The following is a 22,077-nucleotide window of genomic DNA, read 5'->3' as shown; positions in this document are numbered from 1 at the left end:
GAAATGTAATCTTCTAAACAGCCCCTTTAAATAGACAAGAAAGTTGCATCTTTAAAACGGTGATCGGAGGTGGAAAGATCAGGTAACTGTTAGTCCACACAAGGAACCAGTTTCAGAGCTGAGAACACTCAGCATTAAGACCATTAAAGCATGCTGGAAATACCTGACACTCCCTCTTCCAACCTCCCTACCCTCCCTTTCTTACGTTGGCTGTTGCCGACTCTTTCCAAGATATATCAATTTTTTGCTAGTTTTGACTCCCCTCTCCAACTCTGGCCCTCTTCCCCATCACTATTTCCCTTCTCCAGCATCTCTACCTACACAGGGGACTCATGGCTCTTTTTCTTCCTGATCTGCCTTTCCTCTGCCTAGTCCCTCTCATTTTTCCCCTCAACCTCTCATGCTATCCCAGGGAATGTAAATTATCAAATTGGTCTTGCTGAGGAGTGGCAACAGAGGAGTCACAAGAATGTAGCCTTCTTTAAGGTAAAGCAGAACTTCTCCCAAATACTTCATAATGCAATTTTCTTCAAGCAGTACCTCGTGGTGTGTGGTCGTTTAATTCATGTCTCTTATCATGGCTGACCTGGTGTGCTGCTCATTGGTTCCCAGCAGCCTATCACGATGTTTGCTCAACCAGACATACAATAAAGCTGGAAACTGGCCCATGCTATCATTTTCAGGAAAAGAAAAAAAAAAAGATTTTTAACCTGGAAATCTGATTGTGTGTAACATGCTGTGATAGGCATTTATGTCGTGTCCCTTTCAAGACCATGGCCTAGAACTGCCAAGCATAATTTTCTTCTTGTAGAGAAATTCAAGGTAATAGTACACAAATGTCTGCCTAGTGGGCATTGTTGACAGCTTGCTGAGGAAAACAGGAAGACACTGAAATCCAGCACCAGCAAAATAGATAATTCACATCACTATTGTATAAATCTAACAAAGAGCTGGATGGAGTCAAAGGACCTGCTACTTGCAACCAACATTCTGTGGTTCATTAGGAATCACAGTCTGATCAATGCTCAGACAAGCGTGATGGAGGGATAGAGGCATCTATGTCAATTAATAGCATACTTATTACATACACTTGCAATAATGTGCTCACCCTTCTTTACACCAGATCTAGCTACATGTTGCTGCCAGGTCATAGTCTGCATAAAGAGTAACATTTTCCCTTTTATGAACTTCAAGTAAGCAAGAGGCTCAGCAGCTTAAATATTTCTAATAATCATTAAAACGACCTGCACAAATGCAGGTGGGTAAGAGCAAATAATTAACTCAACAGCTACTGCAGCCCCTTCAATCACATCAATCAAAGGAACTTAATCCCCCAGAGGGATGGGAGGAGGGGATATGTGTCTTAACACATCACAACCTTTAATGGATTTATTCTCACAACACCGCTGTACAGTTGAAAAGTACTCCTGCCCCCTCTTTACATAGGGGAAACGGAGGCACAGAGCAAGTTGTCCAAGTCTCACAAGCTCTGTGGCACAGCAGGGTTTCCTGAATCTTAGCTTAGCACCCTAACTCAGCCTCCCACACGTCTCGTCTGCTGTGACAATATAGTGCTGGGACAGTAAGTTACAGTAGGAGATTCAAAAAGCCAAAGCTAATCCTTTTTACTGTATTTCACCAGTAAGCCTCTAAGGGGCTACAAAGAGGACTGATATTTCTCTTTCCCAGGCAGTGCCACAATTCAATCAGTTACCATCTATGCTATAAACATATTAGACTGTAACTTTCTTGTTGTGTTGCCAGCTGAGGGATCCTGTGACCATGGCAGGCGCATGTAATAGGGCTTTCAGAGAGAACTTTTCAAAAGCCATTTAGGGACTTGTTTGTTGAGCAAACTGCACCCTGCTGTGCTCCTGTTCTGTGGTGATGGCATACACTTTCACAGCGTTTAGTATTTCGCTCACCAGGGATTCATTTCCTTTCCCTAATCAGGATGACCACCTGTGAACGGGATGTCTAAAAGATTCCAGGAAAATATTTAACTGACTTAAACAAGCAACAGCTGGTGATGTTTTATATGTTAGCTACAGAATATGAGTGAGAAATAGGATGTAGGGTTCCCAAACATGTATTAAGTTATGGATATTTATCAAGACCAATCACCAGGATATTCATGCTACTTCTGCTAGATTTGCCATTCTATCTGGCTTTTGCAAAGACTAATGAGAGACGCCAAGGGGCTGGGGAAGGGAAAGCCATGCTTTGGGGAAAGTAGCAAGCAGCTTGGGAACCCTGTGGTCTGTGAAGGAATCTCAGAGAGAAAATGTACCTGTCATTCACAGCATAGGGAGTCATAGTAACAAGGGAAAACAATGAGTTTGAGTTTCAGAGAATCTGAGCAGGCCCTACAGCCACAGCACCGTGATGTTAGGATATCAACAATTAGTAATTTTTCACAGCCATTTTCTAGAGACATGCCTTGGCAGCTAGGGTAAGAATCTCTTATGCCACTAAATGGCCTGAGGGTCAGCTTGTGAAATAAGTTTCTTCACAACTGATATTTAAAAGCACACCATGGCAGCCAGTCCTGACCGAGGGAGCCAGCTCTGGCCAGGAAACTGGCCCTGCTCAGCTGGTCCCAGCTGGTCTCAGCTGCGGGAATGGCTCCATGGCAACTGGCCCTGGCATGACATTTGGGTCCAGGGCAGCTGCCCTAAATGCCGGTTAACAGAATGTGCCTGTTATCTGAGTTCTGGATAACACAGCTTTTACCGTACAATGTAGAACTACAGGCCCAGAAGGTGGTGGTGGTTAGCGTCTGCTTTGACGCTGACGCACTCAGGATCAGTGTTCTACAGTACTGAAATATAATAAACCCAGATTAGCGACAATCTCACAAGTTCCTTTCAGCTCTTTCAAATGGTGGGATTTCCCTCAACAGCAGCTGTTCTCATGAGACTTCGGCTTGTTTTGAATTGGAGCTGAAGGCACTTCAGAGAGAAAGATGTTTGGCTTCAGAGAGTCCCTGAAACTTGAGGAGGCTGGATATGCACCTCGCTGATTATTTAAGACCTTATCTTTTCTGTCATTAAAGTTAATCGAACATTCCTCCACAGGTGCAGAAGAGAGTAGCAGTGAAACAAAGGGCACTTTCTCCAGGTAATACACGTGCATAACATCTTATTTGTACACTAACGTGACGAAACTTAGAATCTCAGTTTTTTGAGGGGACTGGAATTATCTTTTTGCAATACAGTCTAGCACATTGGAGTTCTGATCCATGACACGGGCTCTAGGAATCTGATTAGCTTCTGTGATGAGGTAACCACCTCTGTGGACATGGGAAAGCCTCTCACAATATTCTTGCCCATAAGTTAAGGAAATATGGATTGGATAAATGGATTGTAAGGTAGATAGAAAGCTGGCTAGATAGTCGGGCCCAACAGGTAGTGGTCAATGGCTCAATGTCTGGTTGGCAGGCAGTTTCAAGTAGAGTACCCCAAGGATCTGTTCTAGGTTTGCTTCACATAGTACTCCTTTAATTCACCATTTTCTAGTCTAACCCAGACTTTCTGCCAGTTATTTGACTTGAAATACTCTCATCAGGTTCAGTCCACAGACTGTTCTCTGTATTAGAAACTGAAAAGGCTTCCAAGGGGTAGCTCGCCATATAAGGGGGAGATAATGATACACCAAATTGGTGAAAGAACTGTGTGCACTTTCTGGTGAATTCTAATCTATTTTTGCCTCTATATCTACTTAACTAATTGGAAAAATCTGGAGCAGCCAGCATAAGTATTAAGAACTCATACTAGCCACCCATCCCTCTGTCATCTGGCAGACATGCACCTATGGGGAAATGTTCTAAAATACAGGAGCATGAATGCATCGTTAAATAAGGTAAAACCAGGTCTCTTTTCCTTTTTCCAACCAACTTTTTTAGCTTTTTTCCCCTCCTCCCTCCCTCAACCTCTTCTCCTTTGTGTGTACTTTCATATTCTCTCTCTCCTTTGCTTATTTTTATTCACTGTCTTTCCTAATTGCCTTCCTCCCATCCCCCACCATTATCTGCTGTTCACCTTTCTTGTTCCCACACTCTGTCATCTTATGCTCCATCTCGTCCAACTGGCTTGTCTTCTTCCTTTTTTTTCTCCTCAGCTTGCTGCATTCACACCACCGCCCATGTATTCATTCTCTCCCTAGACTGTTATTCTATTCCCTCATTTCTCATACTTTTTCCTTTCTTCTAGCACTACCTATGCCCCTTTCGACTGACTGCTTTACATTCTCCTCTCCTTAAGTTTCACCATGTGCCGGGTTACCCTGCTGTAAAATGGATTACGTCTACCTTCACAAGGGCAAGGGAGCCAAAGGGCCAAATCTTGCTGGTTTTTCCTCCCAAGTTCCACTGATACACAAAAGGTGCTATCTCTAAATTTGCAAAGTGGTTTTACATCCTAGGTTGAAAGGCTTCTGTATGAATTAGAGGAGAGGGCATACTAGGGACAATTCTGAAGATACATGCATCTACTCGTCACCTATATTGAAACAATATGTATACGTACACACCTTAATGATTTGCACATAGGACATGTGACAGGAGAAGCAGGATAATTATAGCTGTAGTGTGACCTATATTTGTTGTTATTAGAGAATAGCATTATAGGTTAATACCTACTAATCTGTCATTAGCAGGCTTAACTGTATTCCCCTGTTTAAAAAAAAAAAAAAAGAGTGAGATTTCAGAATACGAAAAGAGTACCTGTTCTCAGTTTTAAAGATGTAATTGGTATGTATACTTTAACAATACTGAGATGTTGACCTGAGAAGCCAAAGGTGCAAACTTCCTGGATTCTCTGCATGCAGGAGTGACATAATAAAAACCCTACCCAAAGCTTTGAAAGAATAATTCTTTTCTGAACTCTTAATTCAAGTCCTTAAATGCCCATGAAAACTAAACAAATACCAACTTGTCAGGCGTGTCTATCACAGAACCAGTGAATCATTCCTGCCACATACTGGCTCTAACAAGTTACTTTAGCAACTATCTTGTACTGCATCTCTCAGAGGAAAAACACTGCTTAATAGGCACTTGAGAGAGATGTTGTGTCAAGCAACAGACACTTTCGTAACATGATGTGTGTTTACATCTTATTTGTTTGCAGTTCCCTAGCATACGATCACTGCATCTGCAAGCCTGGTGATAATTTAAGAGTTCATAAACCATTTCTGAGTGAGAGATCAAAAATGCTGCAGTGCCTTGAATGAAAACACAGCTATTTAGTCATCAGGGCTGCTCCCTTGAGCAGCCATCTGTGTCCAATCCACTGATGCGCTACAGACACTGCAGATTCCAAAATTAAAGGTGTGGAGATGCATATATTTTTAATTCTTTTTAATTAATACAATCCCAATATGGAAAAATATATAATCAGTGGAGATTTATAAGTTATGGTAAAATGATTAATTTTACAAAAAACAGCAATTAAAAAAAACCCAAAGAAATTGAAATGGACTTATTTTTCTTTAGAGAAGTACCAACAAATGACCCTGACAAGAGCTGGTCAGGAACTGTCCAGGAAAACAGCTTTTTGTTGTAAAATGTTGATTCATCCCAATCCACACATATGATAGAAATGTAGCTATTTAGACAAACTTCATGTGGAATGTTGGGGTTCAAAAGAACCCCATCTAGTTTGCTGCTGGAGATCCAGGGGTTTCTGGGGTCCTTGCTAGCGATCTAGAAGCCTGGAAGGCCTGATTCAACAACTGCTAAATCTGAGTTAAAAAACAAGATTTAGCCAGAACAGAACTTAAATATACGGCAATTTAAAAATAAAGTTTGAAACACCAGCAGCTTCAAAAGGTAAAAGGGAATGTGACCTAGAAACACACTACTACTCTAAGCAGAGAAGCAGCTACGCTATCACGTGTGTTAAAAATTCTTCTATAACCTGAAGCTTTTCATTTGGACAGACTGAAGTTGTAAGTTCAACCTGAGCTTGTGAGATCAGTCGTGAAAGTCAAAGAGGACCAGAAAAGTAGCAAGGGAACTGCCCCCTCCCATGTCTAGCCGCATTTCACGTACTCCACCTCTGCTGTCAGTACCTTGATTTACTCTAAAGAATGTCATAACTTCATTCTCGGACAATGCCAGGGAAAGGGTTTGTTGGGAGCACAAAAGGCAGCTGATTCTGAGTCAGCTTCTCTCCATAAAAAAGGAGGCATTTCAGACAGTGGCTGACTCTGCTATTCCCTTACCAGAACATGAGAAAAGATTACAGGGAAAATGTACTGTTACATTATGTTTATGGCCCCTTCATTTACTCATTGAGTCTTAGGTACTTGTATGACCTCAACAGCCATAGTATCTAAGCAACTCACAAATTTTAATGTCCTCACAACGCCCCTATGGGGAATTGAGACATAGAAAGTCTAAAGCAGAGGGGGGTAAACTGCTGCCCACAGGCCACATCTAGCCTGTTTAAAACCCTCTGTTCAGCCCCAGCTCCCACCCAGGAAGGCTAATCCCTGGACCCTCCCCTGCAGCCTCAGCTCTCCCAGTCCCTGGTGGTGTGCTCACTGTGCTGCCTACCTCAATGCTATGGGCAGCACAGTCAGGGGGTGAAGAGTGGGGGGAGGGGTTGAATAGGAGCGGTGTAGACGGAGGTCTTCCAAAAAGACACCTGGACTTCGAAAGTCCCATTCAGTTTTGGGAAGGGGCTTTTGAAATCCAGCGTGTCCTTTCGAACGGTCCCCGTCTACACTGGCGGTGTGTGTTTCGAAAGTGGCGCTCTCGAAACGCGTGCAGCTGCCATAATGCTAATGATGGGCTGCGTATGCATGGGAAGCACCTCACTAGCATCTGCGGAAGTGGCTCATTAGCATACCCCTTTTGAAAGGGGGGTGCTAGTGTAGCCACGGCCTACGAGAATGGTGAAGATCAAGAATGGGTTACCTACGGAGATGGCAGTAGCTCCTTCCCAATAGGTCTTTAAGTCTGGCCTTGACAAAAACCTGTCTGGGATGATTTAGTTTGGATTGGTCCTGCTTTTACTAGGGCGGTTGGACTTGTTGACCTCTTGAGGACTCTTCCAACCCTATGATCTACATGGCAAGTGGTAGTGAGCTTCCACGCCTGCACTGAAAGACCCAGATTTGGGAGGCTTCTAGCAAGAGCTATGCAGAAGTGTTTAAGCTGCAATTTGGCCTACACCTCAGGCTCTGAAGTCATCCCTACCCACAAGCTATGTGAAGAACCATAGTGCAAACCCCAAAAGCCCAAGTCTGTCGTCCCAGGCTCAGACGCTTACAGGGCAGGAAGATGAACCTAAGGGACTTGCTCAATGAAGAAGCCTATGGCAGAGCAAAAAATTAAACCTGGGTCTCCCAGGCACAGTGTGAATGCCCTAACACATCCTTCTTCTCCTCAAATGACACCTACCGCCCTGTGAAAGATGAGCCTTGCTGAACACAGGCAAGGACCACTGTCCATAGTGAAGTTTCATTAGGCACACTGAGCCAATTTGCTGCTCCTCAGTGAAGCTATTTCAATTTTATCCCAGCCCAGAATCTGACCCATTATATAAACTAGAGGTGAGCAAAGTTTTTTCGTCGGGCCTCCCTTTTCATTTCTGCAATTAGCCGCCCCCTCAACCTGTCTAATGAAATTCAAACCAATGGAAATTCACTCTGCTTAAAGAGCCCCCCACCTCCGTCAATGCCAGGTAGTCTTTTATCTTACTGTTTTTCAAAAGCCTGACTCATGCCTCAGTTTGCGTCGGAGGAAATACAAAAAACAACTCTCTGCTGTTTAAAGAACCCCTCTCCCCTTTTCCCAGCCCTCTCGGACAGCTCTTTAAAGGGAGGAAAAGATGAAAACAAAAGATCAACATAATTGCACTTACCCGCTGGAGAAACTGAACCCAGGGGCTGTCCCAGTAAAAGCACACATATAGCAACCCCACTCAGGTAAGTCTGCAAAACCTGATTCCCAAGAGACATAGGTAATATGGCTGGGAGACTCAGACTGGAAATGATTCCAGCAGTCCCAGGAGAGGGTGAAGATCTGGGGGGTAAAGAGGGCTGGCAGTGCAGGTAAACTGGGCCTGGAAAAGCAGTGAGGAGGCAGCAGAGACCCCTGGAGCAGAGGGTGGGCCACCGGAAATTATTCTGGCCTTCTATCGTGAGCAGAAACTGCAGGGCAGGGAGGCAGGCAGCTGCACAGGGCAGGGGACCAGAGAGAAGCAGCAGGAGGCAAAGGAGGGCCTCAGTGGAGGGAGTGGGGACTGGAAATGAAGCTGGCTCTCTGCCAGCAGAGACCAAGAAGACAGGCAGCGAGCGTGGCACAGGGCAGGTGACTGGAAAGAGGCTGCAGGAGGCAGCGGAGGGCCCCAGTGGGGGGAATGGACCCACTTGCTGAGCCCCCTTTTTGAAATTTCATGCCCCCCCCCATTTGCACACCCTGATCTACACTACAGGAATCCCTTTCCAGCATCTGCAACAGCACAGAACACTTTTAAATATTGTTAGTGGGTACGGATGTCAAAGAGGCAAGTGATTTCATGGAGCACCAGCGTGCAGGTCCTCAACCTAAGATACTTTAAAGGGGCCTGATATTCAGAAAGCACCCAACAATTTGAAAATGGGCCCTGGACTCTCCCTCAAGTCAGGCACCCAAACCTAGTTGTATTTGAATAAACTAGCCAAGAGCATTTACTATTCCCCTTGTATCAATAGCTAGAAGCCTTCCAGGCATTTGTTTCTTGGGTTTTAAATCTTTGTCCATCATAAATTCCAGGACTTACAAATAAGTCTGACCATAAGGTGTGTTTATACTGTATTCCAAAAGGACACAAGTTAAAGGGAAATCATTTCTTCAGTTACAGACACTCTTCCCCACAGGCATCCTAAAGTGAAGACTGTACAGGAAAGACTGTCTTCCACTGTGAGAGATAAATATTTCCATATGCATGGTTTCTTCTTTTTCAGTGGCCCCTGCTCAATCCCAGCCTGCCATCTCCACATTCCTGTGGGTACAGAGGGCTGAAGAAAGTTTTTTAAAAGATCTCAAAGTAGATGCAAAAGCATTTGATATACTAATTATTAAAAAAGTGTCTGTGTTCTAATTCTAACACCTCTTTGTGCCCTACATAACACATACACAGGCAATTAACAGGAGGGGGGCAAGGAGCTAGTGGACTCCTCGGTTCTGGTCTCAGTTCTGATTCAAACTGACTCACAATGTAGCTCTGGTCACATTTCTGTGTCTTAGCTATCACACACAGAAACGGGCATACTAATGCTTACTATTGGGATAGATTGTGAGGCTTCTCTGTACATAAAGTGCTTTGAGATCCGAGAAGAAAACCCTAATGAGTGAGAGTCATTTAAGTATAATATAAAAGGACATAACCCACTTGCTTCAGTAGCAACATATAATAATTGTCTATAGATGGGGGAGGGAAATGGGATACCTTTAAAATAAAAATCATATGGCATTTGGGTGTGTTATTAAGGAGGAGAATAATTATAGCAGCTGTAGTTTGTACTTATTAAAGAACTGATGAGTGTGTTTACACCTTGTTACTAATCAATGACTATCTTACTTACTTGTGTTCCTCTGTAGACAGACACAAAGGTGGAGGCGGGGGAAAACAATCACACCTTTTAAGCCAGTTTCAAAACTTAACCTACTTACCCAGCGCTGAAAATCAACCAGTTTGTTTTCTTCCCGCTGTGTCTCTTCCATTTGGTTAGTCACTAATAACATAACCTAGACCAGTGGTTCTCAAGCTTTTTGGCCTGCAATCCACCCCCTTCAACACAAACCCTTCTGCGGACCACCAGCCAACCACTCATGATGACAAAATGCATTCACTTATCTCTAAATGCCTTAAATATTAAAGTATTCATATTAGTCTCCTGGAGCATAAAACCCTAGATACACAGCTGTAACCTAAGAGTGGGGAGAAGGGCTGGAGAGCTTTGATGGGCAAGTCCCAAGGCCATGGCTCACCTGTGAGATGGTCATAGACCATGGGGGTCTACGGACCACATTCTGAGAACCACAGATCTAGACCTTTTCAGAACCATTTAATCAGTGGGTTTTAAAGCTCTTTACAGATGATGTCAGTACCATGACTCCCTTTTTACAGGTGAGGAAACTGAGGCACAGACTGGTGAGGTGACTTTGCCCTGGGTCAGCCAGCAGCAGAGCCAGGAGCAGAAACCAAGTCTGCCCAGTCCCCATCCAGTGATCTAACCACTGAAAGACTCTGCTTTGGGGACATGGGAAATAGCAGGCCATATTCTGATATGGTGTGAGGAGAAAACTTCACTGAAAGCTCACTTGATTCCAGTAGAGCTGCACCTTCTTATACCACAGAAGAATTTGTTTCATTGTGGCCTGTTGCCTTACTGAGTTTATGCAGATGACAAAAGGAAGGGGGTAGGAAGAGGGAAGCAATTGTTTGCCTGCTGCTTTAAAAAGAAAACAAAACAAACAAATAAAAAACCACCAACCCACAACATATACTCTCTGATGCAGACAGATGCCTTAAAACCAGTTCCAGGGCATCAATTCATCTTTTGGATTCAGATGAAGGATATAAAACAGTCTCAGGCTTTCCACTAATGGTTTTTGACACTGTCAGTCCCCCTTCAGTGAACTAGTGCCTTGTATCTAACTTGACAGCAACTATTGTTCTACGTTTATTAATGCTGTACATGCTATCTTCAAAATGACATGTTCCAAGGCAAGGCCTCAGCTGTGCTCAGCTCCTGCTGCAAAAACATAAGACAACTGTGCAGGTCTCCTACTGAGAAAAATAAATAACTGCCTTTAATATGCGCCTCTCATATCTTTGTAGGTTCCAATTGCTGGTTTGTGATAATTTCTTCCCAGTGCTTTAAAACTCTGAGTATCATTTCTTTTGTTTCCTTTTTGGCTTCTCAAGGCAAGGGTTCTCCTCCGTCCTTACAAGGTTTGTTTGTTTAAATAAACTCAAACCTGAGTTAAACCAAAAGAAGATAAAAAAGAAAAAAACCTTCTGAATGTTTTTACCACTTTAATTTTAAATGTAAATGCTTTTCTACAAGGAACTTAGTCTCTGCTACAAGGGTTTTTTTTTAATTCAGTGAACTACGTTTACTTTATCAATAAATTGCTGATGCACATCACAAAGTGTTTGGTAGCAGCAGGGAAGGGGGAAAAAAAAAATCAGTCACTTCAAACATCTGGGAGCTTTGTGTAGAGGAAATCATTCGTATTCATGGTTTAAACCAGTGATCCTGTTTTCTATGCTGCTCCAAAAGGAACTTACAACCTCAGTGAACATTTACTTGGATAGTGTGTTCTGTAATCCACCTGCCCATGTTTGGGGATGAGAGGGAAAACAATATGTTAACCCTAGCAATACTTCTTAGATTTTTTTTAAAATTTTAAAGACGATGTAGTCTACAAACTATATACTATGCTTTGGCACACAGATCTCCAAGCTGCAGGCACTTGGATTACTTGGGAGAATATTCATGATAAAACAAAGTATTATAGAGTCATCTCAGTTTTCCAAAATACTATCCAAAAGGTAAAGGAAAGCCCTTTAGACAGAATTTAATAACCAGCCAATGAATTAGGTTGCATGCAAAGAATCATCTTTGCAAGTCAGCAAGATGCCCCATTATTAACAGAATGTAACTTGCCATCTCCTGTAATGATCTAAATTTCAGTTGCAATCCTTTCACACTAAGTCTGACCAACTGATGCCAAATTTGATGTATGATTGTATAATACTGGTGTCTGAAGTGTGAGAGAAAGATTACCTCTGAACTGTTAAGTTCAAATGTATGAAAATACCTGTCTCCTCTAGCTGTCCTATATATATCCACTTAAAAACCCTGCTGCTCTTATCATCCTTCCCCTACTTCCCATAACGCTCTTTCCAAACAAGTAAAATTCTTGGCATCTCTGGTAATAAGTAAAGCACCAACACCTAGGCTTCACCAGTCTCAGCTCTTTCTCTCAGCAGGTTTGTATTAGCTGTTTTCTTTTAGGTGATGAATTTGGCAGACACAATTGTATCTCACTTTAAGCCTGTGTTTATCACTTTCCTGCAATGTGATCATTAGACAGCACCTCTGAAGCTTGCAATTCCCAGGCAATGCCCAAAAAAAGGGTACTGCAACTCGTAGTACAATAGAATGGGTATTGCCTTACTTGCAGGGCTGGACTCCCCTCGCACATCACGCTTCTTATTACTCATGAAAACAATTTTTGACTCACATTTCTGAATCTCACTCATGGGCATTTCTTCATCTGATCAATGGGTTGAATCAAGATTAGATAGAATAAAAGAACTGTTAAGCATAGCCTGCCCCCATTTCCATTTACCATGCACATTACTACCCTTTTCATCCCGTTTTTGAAGCCCTTCTGTGCTCCCTACTCTTCTAGCAGAAATTAGAACTACTTGTTTTCAGATGATATTAGAAAAGTATAATTAGCTAGGTCACGGCCAGCCTCTCCTGATGCAGTATGGTGCAGGCATTTTACTTGGAATATGCAAACTAGAATCAATACACTGCTGTTAATCTCCTACTTTGCAGAAAGTTCTCAGAGCTAAGGTTGGCCTCCTTGATTCCTCTCTAAAATAACCTAATAGCTTGTAGTAGCAGGGCAGTTATGTTCACCTTGTTCTCTCCCTTAGGACCCTAGACACTTTAGGTCTTTCAGGCACCTCCACATTAGTTGCTGGAAGTGGGCCACATCCTCCCGCAGTGAACTAACCTCTCAGCTCTGGCCTTCCTCTTGATTGGGACTCCCTCCTTTTCATGCACCTGTATAATTAGACCTGCCTTTGAAATCTCCACTTTATTGCATCTGATGAAGCAGGGCTTTGCCCATGAAAGGGTATGCTCCAAAATATCTGTTAGTCTATAAGGTGCCACAGGACTTCTCGTTGTTTCTGCAGATACAGACTAACATGGTTACCCCTCTGATACCCAGCTCTTCCATGGTCCAAACCACTCTGAAGCGTCCAGCTGCTATTCAACAGAACAAACAGGGGTTCCACTTGGAGGAACCAGTTGATTTAAAACATGCACTTCTCTTCCCACTGAGATATCACAAGGACATTTTGGCAGGTTGTACGATGCTAGCTAGAACCATTCAACATCACAGTTGAAAGTATTTTAAATAGGAGGAGTGGAGAAGAGGAAAAATAAATTAAAATAAAATAAATTAAAATAAATTACTCATTCCATAAATATGAACTGGTGAGATTGGATGGTTGGTTTTATGCCTATCACTGACAGAGCACAATTTTTATATATATATATATATATTCGGTAACAAAAAACTGTGGAGTGACTGCTAGTGTGTACATAAAGAGGAGTGTATTTTCTCCCCACAAAAGAGAAGCTGCTCTTTTATACACAGTATAGCGTACATCAATGTTTCTTAACTATATTCCATGGAACACTGGTGTTGCAAACAGCTCGCAGGTGTACTGTGAGCGCCAACACTTTTTTGATGGTACATATTTTCTGTTATTAAAACCGGATACAACATTACTTCTTCACTGCTATGATACCTGATTAAAATTACTTCCTTTTGGTTTTGCTGTATTTATTGCTGTTTGGGGTTGTTTTACTTTTTTTTTTTTTGGCCTGACAACATTTTTTTAGAAAATGTTGATAGGCATTGGGCACAAAAATTATTATTGTTTGGTGTTCCAGGTCTCAAAAAGCTTAAGAAACACTGGTGTACACCATAATCGAAGTCTCCTGAGGCAGAGAAGGGTGTGTTTTGTGACTAATACATTTCACTATTGTGAAAAGCCATTTTCATCATGCAGGTTGACTTTACTAGATAATCCTTTTTAAAAATAGTTGTCTGAGCTTGTACCATTGCCCTTTTAATACTGTGCTTTTCCCCATGCTGAAAACTGGTTGGGAATCAAAAATGCTGATAAACCTAAAAACTGTACTTAGCTTCAAAAAAAAAAAATTGTATTTTTTATAACCCATGGTCTTCGAGGTTTTTCCTCAGGAGCCAAAACATGTGTCTCTCATGTGGTCTGTGTTGACAAAAAAGAAAATATAATTCCATATGGGGAAGAGAAACTAGATTACACTGCAAGAAAGAAGATTTAGTGCAGCATGGTTAAAGTTGATTCAGATGAAAAAAATAGATCAAGAGATGCATACTGAGGTTAGGGGAAAAACTGCTTACCATTTGATTCAGTTCTCACATTACAATTAAGAGCCAAGTCCTGTAACTGTCACATGGTCCCAATTCTCCTTTCACACCAATGGTGTACTGGTGTTTGTATATACACAGCTCTCGGTAACTCTTGATTTTCACTGAGTGAAGCCCTGTGTTTGGTAGGAGAGCATTTAAAGGAGGTGAGCCCTTCATCATTTATGCAATTATAATTATACAATAAAACATTTAAAAAAAAAACAGTTATACACTGCTCCTGTCACCTCATGCTCTCTGCTTCTAACCACTAAGCAAATAACTGGTACCCATTGTTTACATTTACAATATTTGTAACTAAGAGCTGTATTTTGCCAGCCTTACTCTCACTGTCTGTCTAGTACCTTACTTCAGGAGGGGTTCCACTGTTTTCAATAGGGCTCACCAACCAATAAATCTCTATGCACTAGAGAACTGCGTAGGACTTACATGCAGAACGTGGCAAGAGTAAGACAACAAAGGCTTCCTATGGATATGCAGAGCCTGATTTCTCAGTCTGATCGTGTGCAGAGCCCAAGAACAGCATTAGAAAAGTATACTCTTCTTTGGGACTGCTACACCTTGCTCTCTGCTTTCTATGGCCCCAAATAGCCAGAAGGCAATACGCTGTGGCCACACCTTTCCCCTTGGCCATTCTGCTTTCCTTCTACTTGCCATCCTGATCAGCCCCCTATGTTAAGGGGGCTTGGAATTGTGCTGGGAAGGGCCTGGGAAGCTCCCTTCAGTGGAAGGTTTCCGCCAGGGGTTCTCTGCTGCTTTCTAAGGCCCCCTTTATACCATTATGGGCCTTAGCAGAGAAGATAACTGGTTCCACATTGTCTGGACATCTTGCCTGCCCATGCCCGTAAGTGGTTATTAGTCCCCATACACAGTGTACATGTAAGGAATGTGCCAGCAGGAACTCAATGCTGCTGAAGACGGGGAGGAATGTATCTCCCAGAGATCATTTGCATGAGAATGCAAAGGTGTGCATATGTGATACCTTGCAAAGAAAGCCTGATGGGTAGTAAGGAAGCAATGAGATTTTGTCTATTGTAAACACGTTGTAAAATTACAATTTATGCTAACACTCGTGAAGTCTCACCAATGCTCCAAGTTGTTGTGGGGGGACAGGGCACATCATCATAACTGTATAAGACATGGATTACACAGGGCCCCCCTGGTTTAAAGCATTGTAAAGCAGAAGGGGAGGGATACAGGTTAAACCAGCTAGCTGAGTGCCTTGGCCATATATCTATAAGCCTGGTTTGACTAGCCCTCTCTACCTGTTAAAAAGATAGAGCTGGATACCAGTGTTTGTATCTTGTATGAGACTCTACTCAAGTAGAAGCTGAAATCACAAGGTGGCAGCTAAGGCCACTAAGAGCTGAAATCACAGGGTTCTGCCTCAGGCAAAACCCACAGTGGCAGACGGACGGTGCAACCATCAGTCAGCCGGCAGGATGAGCAGTAGGCGGACAGATGACACAACTGGTGGATGGCTGGTAGGAGCAAGCAGAACGCCGGACCAGTGCAAAGGTGGCATTGTCTCAGGTCCATGAGGGAATGCATCAGCATGAGGTGTCAGTGCCCGCATGGCCTGGACCAAGTTGTAAGTGGGGCATTTGACTTTGGGGCGTGGAGAAAGTTGAGTGTGTGGATTGGCTGTTTACAGTATTGGACTGGTGAGCCTGAGAGGCCAAGGACATTGCTCAGTGCATTTGAGCTGGGACAGTTACTTGAGGATTGGTTATGAACTCAGGGTGTGGTATTTTCCCAAGCTGATGCTAATTGACCTTTCTGCCTCTTTTATTAAAAGTTCTTTTCTACACTCAGACTCTGTGCTTGCGAGTGGGGAAGCATTGCCTCTCCGAGGCACAGGGGTGTGTGAATTTCCCAGGCTACTGGGTGGGGGCTTGAGCCAGTTCTGTGTGAGATGGATGAAAAAGAACCTCTAGATGTTGAACCCGGCGCTGGTTGCTGCCATCTCCTTCCGGCAGAAGGGTTACATACAATATTACTAGGTTAAGGAGGAAGAAAGCAGCTAATCATTTTTAAAGTAGCCAACAAACGGCCTTATTTTAAGAGTGGGGTGGAGGGCAGCTACCCCAAGATAAGCTCATTAATAGTCATTCAGTATGTGCCACTGGTATTTTATGGGACTGAGTGCCTGAGCTGACAGACTGCTGTAAGTAACAAATTGCTTGTTAAAAACCGACAGGAAAGTTTTAATTAGTCCCATGGTTGTGACAGAAATTGAAGTTTTCCTCCATTAACCAGCAGTTACACATGCAGTAAGGGTTAATTAACTGGCAGGAAGCAAAGCTGGCAGATGTAGAATTCCATTCCACAGGAAATGGATACAGTATCATGTGTGCTGGGCTGATCATTCTTCAGTCCAAATGAGCTACTGATTTAACATAAAGAATCAACTGGTCTGAGCCCCTTCCTGGCTCCTGCTCCCTCACCTTGTGCCTCAGTTTTCAAAGTCTGATGATTTAAAAGTGTTTTGGCTGAACAGCTCAAAGCCTAAAATGATGCCTTGTTTCCAGAAAAGGCAATCATAAATGAGAGCAGCGCAATGGGAGAAAGCATCAGGATTTATAGGAACAGTATCATATGTTCTCAGGCTCCAAAAGCAGCATTTGGGTATAAGTTTTTCAAATGGCATGCAGGCTTCTGGGGAAGGGAATGCTGGGGGAGCATAAGAGGCACACAGAGCTAACCACTAGAACTGCAGGGAACAGTGAAGGAATATCAAAATTAAGTCAGAGGCCTTAAAACAAGTCTGGCCTTAAAACACAAGCAAAGCAAGGGGCTGTTTTCTTGATTCTCATGCAAACTGAAAGTCACTGGCTGCTGTCCTGGTCGTCCTAGAAATCCCCAGAACCCAGGCACTAGCCCAAGCCTGAATGTCTACAGTGCAATTTTATAGCCCTGCAACCCTTGCCCTGGGAGCCTGAGCCAGCTGACATTTCCCAGCTGCGGCTGCTTTTATTACAGTGTAGATATCTACTGTGGGCCAGATGTTGCATACATTAGATCTGATCCTATGGCCTGGCCCAAAAGCACAGAGTACATGTCAAGAGATGTGCAAAGCTGAACTGGAGCTCTCCATTGCACTGGCCTGATCCCTGTGCTGCTGTACCTTACAAAGGCCTGCAACAGACAGTGGGCCAGAAATGCAGGTGGGAATCTGCACAGTATAAGGATATCTATGTCATAGCTCCCTTTCCATAGCCACATCCTCTTTCCTCTGCCGCCCCACCAGCAGTGAGAGGGTGAATAATGCATCATCTGTATGACACTGTAGGATCACCCCGTGTTTGAGTGATTAATTCCTGGGATAATTTAAAAGGGATTTATGTCCTAGATATCCCCATGGACCAGTGCTTGAGGAACTGGTCTGGTCTATTCAGTGCCCAATTCATAATTTTGAGACTGTCAGCTATACTTTATGGTGTCCTTCACAGTGGTGCCAAGACTAGATCAGCTATTAGATTCTACTGCAATATAACAGAGAAGGCTACAGGATGTATTAAACTACCTAATTAAGGATTGGTATCAACAGGCTAACAGCTTGTCCACATTCAAAGCACTGCAGTAGCACCACTGAACTGTTTCAGTGAAAACACTACCTATGCAAATGGGAGAGGTTCTCCTGTGGATAGGCACTCCACCTCTCTTAAAGGTGGCAGCTTGATTAATGGGAGAATTCTCATTCCCACCTAGTCTACACTAGGGGTTACACTGATTGAGCTGAGTTGCTCAGGGTGTGGCTTTTTCAGCCCTCTGATTGATGTAGAATGGGGAGAGACACTAGATGATCCTTGGGGATTCAACAAAACCATTCATTTCCCCGGTTATGGGCAATGCTATTGGCCCTAATGTAGGTGTGTTTTACCTATGCCTAATTTAATGCTGGGCTAAGGTTAGTAAATAGGACAGAACATCGTGTTTTGAAATTGCCAAAGTCCCATTATAAACATCAGGTACTTGCCAACAGAAAAAAAAATCTCCAATTTTATCCAAACACTTTAAATTCATTTAAAATTGCAGATTTCTCACAAAGTTAAACTTGACCACATTTTCAGAAACAGGGTGATTAACTGGTAATTTCAATCTTGTTCCTAAGTACAGCTTCCAAATCCTCAATCTAATTTTGTACTGAGTCCTTGGCGTATGCATCTTGCTAAGTTTGCAATAACAAATTCTACGATGGCCCATATGTTACTACTTGTTTGATTGCTTGTTGATTCGCTATTCATGAATTATCCTACCGGATAATTTATTCCTGGTGACAACTACTTATTTTTAATGTCTGCATGTGTAATGTTTTGCTTCCAATGGGACACTCCATACAGGATCTGGAGTTTTCAGAAAGATAAACTACTATTCATGCTGCATCTGAGTGCATAAGACAGACAACACAGGACAACTTTCAAGATAAGAATCAACACAGTATGCAGTATTTACTTGAGGGCGTGCATAGCATCTGGCCCGCAATCCTGACTGGGGCCTCTGAGCACTATCAAAATACAAATTACAGATAATAATAAAACAGTACCCCTTTAAAAATGCCAGTAAAATGTCTTTCATCAACTGATCTTAAAGCCCTGAAGCAAAAATCACTAATCAGCTTTGTCCACATATCTTCTCTGGAAATACCATCACTGGACCTAACCAGGTTACTCACAGAATCACAGGCACTTTCTCATGCTCCTCTACTAACATCATATATGCTATCATGTGCCAACAATGCCCGGGTGCTTTGTATATTGGACAGACTTCTAACTCCCTTAGACAAAGGGTCAATGGGAACAAAACAGACATCAAAACACTCCAGATCCACAAACCAGTTAGTCAACATTTTAATGGAATGGGGCATTCTGTCAATGACCTAAAGGTATGTGTGTTACAGAAAAGGAATTATCGCTCCGTTTTGGAAAGAGAAACGTCTAAACTGGCTTTTATATTCAAAGTCGGCACATTAACACATGGTTTAAATCGTGATGGGAACTTTGAGTCACTATAGGGGCTTGTCTGCATACTTGGCTCAATCTAATTCTTGACCTCCCCCCCACCCCTCCACTCTCTGATTTGCTCACCTTGATTATCTTTTTCTGATCTGTCCTCTTTGCTTACTGTTTTTGGTTCTCTGTGTCTTAAATATTGAGTCTGGTCTGGTCTGGCTATGGTCTGAAGAAGTGGATCTGTCCCATGAAAGCTCACCTAATAAACCATTTTGCTAGTCTTTAAAGTGCTACTTGACTGCTTTTTGTTTTGATAGTGTATAGACTAGCACGGCTTCCTCTTTATTACTAATCAGCAACAGTCTTTGAAACTTTACACCTACCCTATTTCTATCAAATCAAGATCTAACTAAATCAATTGTACCCTTGCTCTCTGCTTGTTTTTGACACCAGCACTTTCTGGTAAGAACTGATTCTAGCCCCAAATAGGCATTTCAACTATTTGTTATGTCCCACAGTATACATATTACATCATCCTTCCTGACAGACTTGTCTGAACAGTTCTCCTTCTCTTACTTTATCCCTTTCATAATGTCCTTCACGGTCCTCATTCAATATTTGCTGTTTCTCTTTGCAATGGCATTCAAGTCAATGCCATTTATGAAAAGGTTACATAGCACAGGGGTTACTCTTGGAGCTAGTTTGCTCCACTCTCTAAGGAGAAACTGTAGTGCACAGCTCTCGGGAAAACTTAAGCAGGCGCTTAGGGTTTGGGGAGAGAAGGAGAACTGCCGACACACAATGGAGTCTGTTGTTTTCCCTGGCAGAGCAACAAACTTAGTGAGCAAAGAACAAAAATACACTTAATATCTATTATGGTCTGGTTGGGAATTGAAACACCTATATTCTTTTCACGACCATGCTACTCTGCCTTTTGCTTGTCTGACTACAAACATTGGACATAGTACAATGGCCACAGAAGAGAATGGTTAAGATTTCCATTGACTTCAGGAGGCACTGAATCAGTCCCTTTGAAGAGCTTTCAGTTGTTTGGATGGAAATCCTGGTTCAGAGCCCTCCAAATTAAATGTGAGTCTTTCCATTCACCCCAACGCAGACTTTGGATCAGGCCCCATGAGAGACATGCATATAAACTTTTGGGGCAGAAGCTGAAGGAACTGGATGTGAAGCTAGGGAGAGGGGAAGGGAAGGGAAGGGAAGACATGACCTCTGAACTGCACGCTCAGCTTGGTAAACTTGAAAAGCTTTAATGAAAAAAATCATAAATAAATTAATGTCAGGTTGCTTTTTTTTTTGTTTGTTTTTTTAACATGGGCATGGAGAAGGAGACTGAGATTATCCATTAGAGAACACCAGCCAAAGAAGGTTAAGCAGTCAATTTAAAATTCTTTTGATTAAAGATAAATGGCAGCAAAGTGGCTTATGATGCAGTTGCCATTCAAAAAGCTGCATTTTTACACATGGCCGCTCTAGCACGATTTCCTTGACCTGAATGGACTGTGCATTACATTGGTCTAAGCTTTATTGCATACATTTCCTGAGAATCAGACATGGTATTGCCAACTTCTAGAGACCAAAAATCATAAGTGTTTTTTTCTTTTTTAAAAAAATACTGTTTTTAGGTCAGGGTTTTAGGTTTGCTTGATTCTTTTAAAACTCCCTGGCCCATCCCCAGGTGTGTGCATGTGACAGTTAGGCTTGGTCTACACTACGCAGATAAGTCAATTGTAGATAAGTTGGTTCTAGCTATGCAATTGCTGTAGCTAGAATTGCACATCTGCAATCACCTTAGCTGTCAGTCTTCACAGAGCGATGTGAACAAGAGAAACTCTCCCATCGACCTCCCTTAGTCCTTGCAAGATTGAGGAGTACAGGGGTCGACTGCCAACCCCTGATAGATGCATAAAATCGAAGCCTGGAAGATCGAACCTGACCAGTTCGATCTGCCACATAGTCTAGACGTAACTTTAGTGCTGCCCGCTGACTGAACTGTGTGAGGTAATTTTGGTCCATCCTGCAAAAGCCCTCACCCTCACATGACCCTCTCCAATCCAGCAACTAATCCTGCCCCTGATCTCCCCAGCAGTTCCCTCTCCACCCAACGACCCTGAGTTCAGCCCCAACCCCTATCAGTTTATCATTCCCCCTCCACCAATCCCTCTGCTCTCAGTTCACCCTCCCAGTACCCGCCTGTTCCAAACACACCATCAATACAGTCTTCTCACTCCACCAACACCCCCGCTACCACACACACACTCCTGCAGCCCCCCAGGCTAATAATTCAGCCCCCAAGCCATAATTCAGCCTCCCTTTGTTTTCCTCTTAGGGGGTCTTCACCCTCCCCAGGCCTGGAAGACCTCCAGCGAGTTCCTTTCACCCACTTCCAGAGCTGACATATGGAGCCCAGAAGCTTAGGGCTGACAGCTGGAGTCTGGGCGGTGGGACAGAGGACAGTGGAAGCTGACGTGGGAGCTCCAGCTGTCTGAGGCTGACAACAATTTCTAAGTAAAATTAAGCCAAAGCTTGGGGAAAAAATTCTGACATTTTAGAGTTCTACCATAAGATCACTTGAGAAGCTTAATGTTACTTAGAAATCATATCTCTAGCAATAAATTCACAAGAGTTGGTTGGCATGTCTGTATCAGACTTCCCACCTCAGTAAGAAATCTTCCTTCTCTGGTCAGGGAAACCACTGCAAAAGGACCCTGCTAGGACTGACAAGTGTGTGTGTTAAACACTGCTGTGCTAGGGATCTAATCAGAACTGGACTCTCTCCATGCTCTGCACCAGGACCTATTTGCATTACATGACTGATGCGAGTCCATCATGGAAGCCATAGATCCTGTGACATTTGGAGACTGCATCAACTTCAGTCCCACAAGG

At 42.9% G+C, this 22,077-nt stretch overlaps 1 protein-coding gene across 7 annotated transcripts in view; it reads right to left on the bottom strand.

Annotated features, from left to right (window-relative positions):
* The window catches only part of COA1 (cytochrome c oxidase assembly factor 1), a 210,530-nt gene that overhangs the window by 150,446 nt on the left and 38,007 nt on the right, over positions 1-22,077 (bottom strand). For 2 of the 7 annotated variants that reach the window (XM_074988073.1, XM_074988074.1), the window contains exon 3: positions 14,195-14,337. The exons of the other annotated variants lie outside the window; for them this stretch is intronic. The gene's annotated coding sequence lies outside the window, so the exon portion shown is untranslated. The remainder of the gene's footprint in view (positions 1-14,194; positions 14,338-22,077) is intronic. 7 annotated transcript variants of the gene reach the window in all.

This window comes from Carettochelys insculpta, chromosome 2 (genome assembly GCF_033958435.1).
Source record: "Carettochelys insculpta isolate YL-2023 chromosome 2, ASM3395843v1, whole genome shotgun sequence".
Lineage (NCBI taxonomy): Eukaryota > Metazoa > Chordata > Testudines > Carettochelyidae > Carettochelys > Carettochelys insculpta.
The sequence above is the reverse complement of the archived record's forward strand: the minus strand, read 5'-3'. Positions and strand labels throughout refer to the sequence as shown.